The following is an 8,885-nucleotide window of genomic DNA, read 5'->3' on the forward strand; positions in this document are numbered from 1 at the left end:
ACGTACGGTTAACGCTGCCTACTACTGCCAGCTGTTGGAGGCAGCAAAAGCCGCTTACAGAAGCAAAAGACGCGGTAACCCCATCAGAAACGTCATCCTTCTCCATGACAATGCCAGGCCACATACGGCGGGTGAAACGAAACAAAAACTGGAGGACATGCATTGGGAAACCCTTGATCATCCTCCATACAGCCCAGATTTGTCACCCTGTGACTATCATTTGTTTGCGCCCATGAAAGATTCACTTGGAGGATTGCGATTTGACAACGATCAAGATGTTGAGGAATTCGTGCGCAATTGGTTGATGACTCGACCTCCCCCCCTTCTTACCTCGTTTCTACGAGCAAGGAATTAACAAGCTTCCAAACCGCTGGAAAAAATGTGTAGAGCGTGAAGAAGACTATGTAGAAAAATAATCAATAGTATTTTTGTATTGTTTTATAAATAAATAAATATTAAAAAAGAATTCCGGTTAATATTTGATTCACCCTCGTATTAGAAGATTTAAAATTGTTTTTCTTAAAATTTAATTTGTTAAATTTTGCATTATTGCCTTGATAAGATTTCTGCTGTTTTCTGTAATTGTTTTTCTTGTTTCTTTTCTGGCTCTGGTTCCATGGCTTGTTTGTACTTGTCTCGCCTGATGATGGAGGCAGGTTCAAGGCTTTTAATCCACTTGTTGAATATGCTTCTGTTCTAATTTTTACTTCGTGATCTAGAAGACGAGTTTTGACAAATGCCAGGTTTAACTTTTCATCACTGAGTGTCTCAAGAGCAGTAATGACCCCATCATAAGTACTTGGAAGTGTGGTCAGTAGATGTGACACCTTATCCATTTCATCCAGTTTTGCCCCAGCAGCGAGTAACTCCGTGAGAATTTCATCAAATTTAGTAAAATGAACAGACAATAGTGTATCGCCTTCCAATTTAAGCGACAGTAATCTCTTTCGGCAGGCTAGTTGGGTTGCGAGACCTTTCCTCTCATAAATGACATCCAAACTTGCAAAAATATCTTTCGCGTGTTGTTTGTCTTTCGCAAAATTTAAAAATGCAGCACTTAAATATTCAATTACGGTATTTCTCGCAGTCGAATTCTGCTTTTGCCACACATCACTCGGATTTACAGGAAGTTCATCGTCTATCACTTTTAACACACCTAGTTCACTCAGTAAAGCCTTCACTCGAAATTTCCAAATTGCGTAACGCTCACCATTAAAAGGCTTTATGTTTCGCTTTTGTTGCACATCCATTTTATAGAATTATCTTTGCAAAAACTTTTTCACGAAAAACTTTTTCACGTAAAACTGAACACAATTTTAACGGAATGTTATTTTCACCTGGGCGCATAACCTATTAGCAGAGCTATCTAGGTTATGGTTGTTTAAATAAATTACACAGAATGCAAATTAACTCTTTTATTGGATCATCTGCATGGTAAGGCAGCTTAGGCTAAACTAAACTGAACTGACTGAACGACAAGCAGAATCGCAGATTCGTTAGTCATATACTATATGGCGTCAATGTTTAGTCTTTATAAAATAAACTGTAAACATACATAAAGATACGGGATATCCTTTGATCGAAGTTAAAATCATTTTTGTCGAGTTTATTAAATGAAACTCCAAAACAAGGGACTAGGCATGCCATTACGGGGGTGATGCAATGAGGGGGGAGGTCCGCCAACTTTTGATGTCCCACGACAAACATGGAAGCGCCCACATGTTTATATTTTCATGCACAATTTGCCGGAAAAATGCTCGTGCGCATAATAAAATAGCACATCGTAAGATGGCCATTTGATTAAGATTGTTGATTTGTAAGATTGGTCCATGGACATAAGAAACAAGGGACTAGGCATGCCATTGCGGGGGTGATGCAATGAGAGGGGAGGTCCGCCACCTTTTGATGTCCCGCGAAAAACATGGCAGCGTCCGCATGTTTATATTTTCATGCACAGTTTGTCGGCAAAAATGCTCGTGTGCATAATCAAATTATATTGAATTTTAAGATTTAAAACATATTTACAATTCGTATAATAGCACACACGTAAAATAATTAAATGTAAATGTATTAAAATTAGCATCAACATCACGGGCTACCTCAACCGGAGCATCGCCAGGAAGATCATTCAGCTCTTTTTCAGGCAACAACACGCAAGGCACTATTTTTGTTTTGGACAAATTTCGCGGACCGCGTAAATAATTCTTCGCCCGAAAACGCAGAAAGCATACACGATAACCGCTTTCATGGATTTCTCCGTAGGTTATTTTCGTCAAGAGGGGATTTGACACCGCTTCTAACCACAACATACCCGACTTTCCGTCCTTCTGAAATAAAATATATACTTCAGCACCGTTTGACACTTTGAGATTTCAAACCTTCAAATTCAATCACCTGTGCCGCAACGCAGCGCCAACAGTTGGCCGCAACTTGTACTATTCTTGAAATAATAATCATAATTCTTCATATTCACCCATTAGAGTTGAAAGGGCCTGGTTCACGCGCCAACCCGAACCTCCAAAAAATATATTTGTGTACATTTTCACATAGTTCTAAATAAGAGAGAATTTATTTATTTTTTATTTAAAAAATGTTAAATTGTACATTTCAAAACGAGAACAGAAGCTATCGCAAGATTTCAAATTTTTGTTCTTTACTTGCTTTGGATGTCGACCCACGAACTGCTGTTCGTCTGCTGAAACGATTCGATTGATATTAGCATTTTTGCTTCGCACTGCTGTGCATATAAAAATTGTGTATTCAACTAATTTTATTTTTCCTTGGACTTTTTTATAACACTTTGAATGGATTTCCAACGCCCTATATGTATATCCAATTTTTTAAAATAAATTCTGTAATGACAGAAATACTTGAAAAATCTTTGAAAATTAGTAAAAAAATGAAAAATTTCTTATAAAAATATTGTTCTTTTCAACATGTAAAAATAAATGTTTAATCTTTCCCCTACGTTCCTCCTTTATCGTGAGAGAATCACCCTATTTTCCCCCTTTTTTGAGGTCCTTTTACGTTGTGATCCCTATATTCAATAAATGAATGGGTGCCCGGAACAAGAGCCTATGTCACGATTTTTTCAAGACCCAGTTTTTCGTGGAATAAGGGCCAATGTCATGTGGACTAAGAGTTCCCATTGTTTTCAGTTGTAAAGAATGCCAACAGAGGTCAGGAAAATCAAATTATCTGTTGAGAAGTGAAGGAAAGTCATTTGCATTATCCCAGTTTTTCAATGCTCCTGCACAATTTGGAAATCGTGACATAGGCCCTTGTTCCGGGCACCCATTCAAATATATTTTCAAGATGCACAAAATTTTTAAGATAGACTACTGGGAAAAAGCTGGTCTTTCAACATTGTTGCAATTCAAATCGTCTAAAAATCAATCTTATACCGTAATAACACAGAACGTTCCCCGAGTGTGTAAAATTTCCACCGCTTGGGAACGTTCCAGGAACGTTCCCCTGGGACCTGAGTGGAACCTTCCATTACTGTTATTTTTAACAACAATTATCTCGTAAACCTTAAGAGATAGGTGACAATAGATGTAATTTTTGAGTTTTGAGTACCACATATACTACATTGTAATATGATTTCCATATCACAAACTGACATCAATTTTGAAGTACACCCTGCCGAAAGAAATTTCTGAGTTTTCTTTAGCGAAATAGTTTGGCCCATTTGAGTCTATAAACAAAGTTGATTTGAAACAAAATAGTCTCGGAGATAGTTTGAGAGATTTGGGTCCTTTTCAAGATCCTTTTAGTGGTCCTTTTAAGAGTGCTGCGGCCGTAATATAATGTTCCTTTTGTATTCGTCACGTACCGGGCGGGCGGAGTTATTTACAATAGTTGGTCGTGGCTAATCTGCTCTCCCTTTTTAAATTTCTCTTCAAATTATTAACACTTTTTTTTAGTTGATGAATTTCCTCATTATACTTATTTATAATTATAACTTATATACTGATATACAATTTTCTAGTTGAATTAAAAAATGTTGTCTTTTTTGGCGTATCTCATTCCATTTACGAGAAACGTTCTATTAATTCCAATTTTAAGCATTAAAAAAAAAGTTAGATATTTGAAGTCATCGAAACCCGTAGATTCCGAATTATTATGTTTTAGGCTGTTAACTATGAAATTAAAAAAATCTACTTCTAAATTTTAATCCTAAAGCTTAACAAAGGACCCTTAAGTGTCGGCTACTCTATTAAGACAGCCTCTCTGCTTGTTATTTATGATCGTATTCTTATTTCAATTTCGGAAAGGATATTTTAAAGCCTTCAGCCCATTTAAACAAGCTTCCTGGACCTTTAAAAATATCTACCTGAGTGCCGGCGGGGAATTTCTCTGAGCTTCTTTGACCTAAAGAACTTTTAGTATATACTCAAAAATTCTTTTTGGTAGGGCAATAACGTTTTCATAATTATAATTTATTTGCAGACCATATGCTTCGAGCTTATTTGTACGACGTCTCTCAACTTTAAGAAGAACAGGCAGAGTTTCATTTTTATACAAATATAGGTAATGTTTATATGAATCCTGCATTATTTAAGAAAACCGTGTGATTTAAGATGCAGCCTGGCTTAAGTTTGGTATGGATACACTATTTTAAACAATTTATACATAACTTAATAAGAGGTGCGGAAATTAAGGTTTATTAAAATAGAGTTATGAAAGCTCAGGTTGAAAAGTTATTTAATACTAGCACCCAAGCTGGTTTTCCCGTGTCGGCGGGTAAATTAATCCAAAGTTTGGATGATTGACGCTGCCACTGAAAAGTAAAATAATCATGATAAGTTTTGGTTATTTAGACATTAAATCAATTGAGGAATAGCTCAAAATAAAAAATATTATTGCTAGTGTGGGTATCCAAGAAGATTTATTTTTGACGAATCTTGGACCTGAACAGATCCTAATTATAAAGTATTCTGTTCTGGCCATGAAAAAAGGATTGCATTCAATTTTTGACCGTCTTGGCTTTGAGTGTACCACGTATATCTAGATACAGTATCATTCTGAACTTTCCAAGGTTTTGTTTTGTAGAAAGCTTCTCCATTCTTGCCTAACCAGTCTCCTAATTAATTTCAAAGTATTTATTAAAATCATGAATTTGGGCCCCAAGACACCATTTATATAAGTCTTTTGAATCTTTAATATTGTTTATTTAACACTGGTTATTTGAAATATTGTATTTTTTCTTCCGTTTAAACAAAAAATCTTAATTCTGATTCAATTTTCATCTAGACCGTTTTTTATTTTAATGAAAGGAAATTTCGGCTTTTTCTAAGGCGAAAGAAAATCTCAAATAACTATTGTTTAATAATAAAATGTACATTTATCTAGTTTTTTCTTATGATCTAATATTTACTACTTAATATTCTAAAATTTTCGGGTGAGATAAGTAGTGAACATCTTTAAGTTCCAAATTTTTTTTAATTTTAATTTTTAATTTTGTAGCTTAAAAATTTTAAGCTGCAAATTTATTATGCTTTCTAATTCAGATTTTGATATATTTAAATTTAGATGCTTTCCAACCCAAATGTTGTTCAAATTGTTTTTTCAGCATCAAATAGCTTGCTTGTTGCTCCGTCATTCACCAATAAATTTCCATTACAACTCACAGTAGTTACTAATTCTTTAACCAAATCTTTTAGAGACATGTAATCTTGCATCTCAGCATTTCTTCGATATCCCCAAGACTTATAATCAATTGTCATTGCATTTTCCCATTTGTGAGGCTGAATTGTTCCTAAAAAAATTATTTGAATCTTCAATAGAATTTGCTTCTGGAACTGGAGAAAATTTCTAGGCAATAAAAATATACTCTCGATTACCAGGTTAAAACGATCTTGACACGAATAATAATCGCCGTGTAAACACAAAGCCTTAGAATCCAATATATCATTTACAACAACAGTTTCCATAACTGGACTTTGGTTAAAAAGCCAACTTAAAAATTCTTCCGATTGCCAGTAAGTATCTGGAGCTTCCCATGCTCCATCAGACTAGATTATTTCCGGCTTATAAAGTTCAACGAGTTCATGTAATTCCGGAATGACCTTATTAGCAACGAAGTTGCTGGCCGTAAAACTGTTCTTTTTGTCTTCCAAATAAGGTGGATGAAACCATTCTAAAAGTGAGTGATAGAGTCCAAATTTTACATTTCAGTTGGCTTTTATTGCTGTTGATAATTCACCTGTAAATAATAATTTTTTTTAATTTGTTTAGTTCCAAACACCTGTGTGGAAAAATTGAGGTGCCCCCGTTCGTGTTCCGCATGCATTGCCCTCAAGCCTTGTGGAATCCATGAGGGCAGTCCAGACGATGTCCCTCATGGCAACGACATGCTAATCCATAGGGGTCCAACATGAGCTACCCTTACGAAACCCTCATGGTTGCCATCATGAAAGCCCTCTTGATTTTTTCTGCCAGTGCTGGCACCTGTACTGACATATATCTGGGATGGTAACACTATTTTGTACTGGGCTGTCAGCGTTGGGCCAGCACTGAATATCGCTACTGGCACAGTACTACTCCAATAGGAAATTCATCATGGGCGCAATACTGCGTCAGTGCTAACTAGTACTGTACTGCTATACTCTAACCATATGACAAAAAGTTATTTAAAAAATGAATATTAATTGATTGTGAGTATTTTTTCTGCAAACATCAATAGTCCTGTTTAGAGTTAATATACATGTATTACATTTTTAAACATTATATTACAAATAAAATTTCTAACGTTACGGAGTATTGAAACAGTTCAGAAAACTTAAAGTAACAAATTTTAGGTCTCTTTTTATAATTATTTATTATTATTCGACGTTATGTGAATGTAAAATACACGAACTATTAACAGGGATATCAACAAAATGATTATTAAATAAATTATTTAAATCGATTACAATTGTTCTTTGCGCCATATTTCGCTTTTTCCTGTTGTAGACTACCCAGTGGGCACAAAGTTTGGCGACGTCTTTACGACATGGTTACGACATCTTTGCGACAACTTTACGACATCCTATATCCATGTCGTTAAGGTGCCTTTACGATATCGTAAATCAGTCGTATGATCTGACGATGTTTTACGATATCACAAAGACACCGAAACGACATGGACATACGATGTCGTAAAGATGTCGTAACGATGTCGTAAATACGTCGCCAAATTTTGTGCCCACTGAGTACTTTACAACTCTTTACAATGACAGCAAATGTAATTTTTTGAAAACATTTAAAATTTTTAACCACGGAACTCAGAAATTTGATCGTGTATGCTGACAATTCCTTAATAATAAAATTTTTAAACTTTCGTGTAAGGTTTGGTTTTTAATTATTTTATACTATTTTACAACGTTTAAGATTGATATAAAATGTAAATTTTTCTAAACATTTACAATTTTTCATAAAGATGGAACTTTGAATTATTTTCTTAAAACAAAAGTAGAAAACAATTTTTTGGGACAGTTGTATTTATAGTTTTTTTGAAATTTTAGAACGCATGAACCATATTTTTAAGCGTATTTTTTATGTCCATTTTCACCATATTCACCCTTTGGACTTCGAAATTTTAATCTTTAATCCGTGATTTTTTGTCTGAAATTCACGGTTTGTAAGTCTGAAATCATGAAACCTTAAAATTTGTTGTGTCAAAAAAATATTCACTCTTTGGACTTAAACATTTTAATCGTTGAGGGCGGGGGCCCTCGCAGAATTTTCACGTGTGAAACATCCATGCGGGCCCCCGCCGGGGGTCCTCATCCTAAGAAGGCTCAGCGGGGGTTTTTCCACACGAGACACAAGAAAATATGTAGATAATTTATTTATACAACTTGAAGTATACTTATTATATCTCGATTTGGTTCTACATCAACAGAATTACAGCTGAACGAATATTTTGCGGGATACAGAGCGTATTCTTCGTGGTGTTTGCTAGTAAGACGAATATATTTTGCCTCGGATGCCATGAAAATTGCACTCCATTCGGTAGCATTGAAAAATTTGGCTGTGAAATCTTTGGGAAAGTCTTGATAAGTAAAATTGGGTGGGTAATTCTTTTTCATGAAGTCTAAATCGGCACTGTTTTTATTTGAAAATTATTTTGAGTATTACAAAATTGTGTTCCCATATTTTACAGGCATTTAAAATACATTAATTTTCACAATATTGTTTTTTTTAAAGAAAGGTCTTGAAAATTGAAGCATAAAATTTATGTACGATTTGTATGTAGCAAGTTGAAATAAAAAATGTATCTAACTTTAAAAGCTTTTATATATTTTAAGACCTTTAAACTTACAAACGTTCAAATTTTTATGCTTTTCCAATGTGAAAAGCTTTAAATCTCGCAGCTTAAGTATTTAAAACCTTCCTAACTTGAACCAATTTTAAATTGATACACATGTCTTTAAAAAAATGTGTTCATTTTAAAACTGTTGGAAAAATTCGCAAGTAAAATAATTTACTATTGATCCAGTTATACCAAAACCATTATGAGTCGAAGCTGGGAACATAGAAAACTCCCCAGGGAATCAATATGCCAAATTTGGGCTCATCGTACCACGAAGGCAACTTTCGAGTATCTAAACTATTCCAATTTGCTTGAAATGTTTGCGCTTCAGATGCTTTTATTAAGTAGTTTAAAAATGCAAATAAAAGGAACAGAATTTGCAAAGATTCAGAGAACATGTTGACTAGTGATGATAATTTCCTGAAATTTGGTATGTTTAGAATTAAATTATAATTTCTTTTAACTAATAAGCTAATGGGAACAAATTGAGTAATAGATAAGAAGCAAGTACTTTCATCATTCCCTTTACTATTTAGCCACATTTTACAGAAAATCGTATATAATTTAAAAAAGTTTCTTCACTGTA

The 8,885-nt window shown here is 34.3% G+C and overlaps 1 pseudogene; it reads right to left on the minus strand.

Moving 5' to 3' along the window:
• Positions 1-5,445: 5,445 nt before the first annotated feature.
• LOC117176579 lies at positions 5,446-8,697 on the minus strand (annotated as a pseudogene).
• Between the last annotated feature and the right edge of the window lie 188 nt (positions 8,698-8,885).

The sequence above is a fragment of the Belonocnema kinseyi genome, chromosome 7 (assembly GCF_010883055.1).
Source record: "Belonocnema kinseyi isolate 2016_QV_RU_SX_M_011 chromosome 7, B_treatae_v1, whole genome shotgun sequence".
Lineage (NCBI taxonomy): Eukaryota > Metazoa > Arthropoda > Insecta > Hymenoptera > Cynipidae > Belonocnema > Belonocnema kinseyi.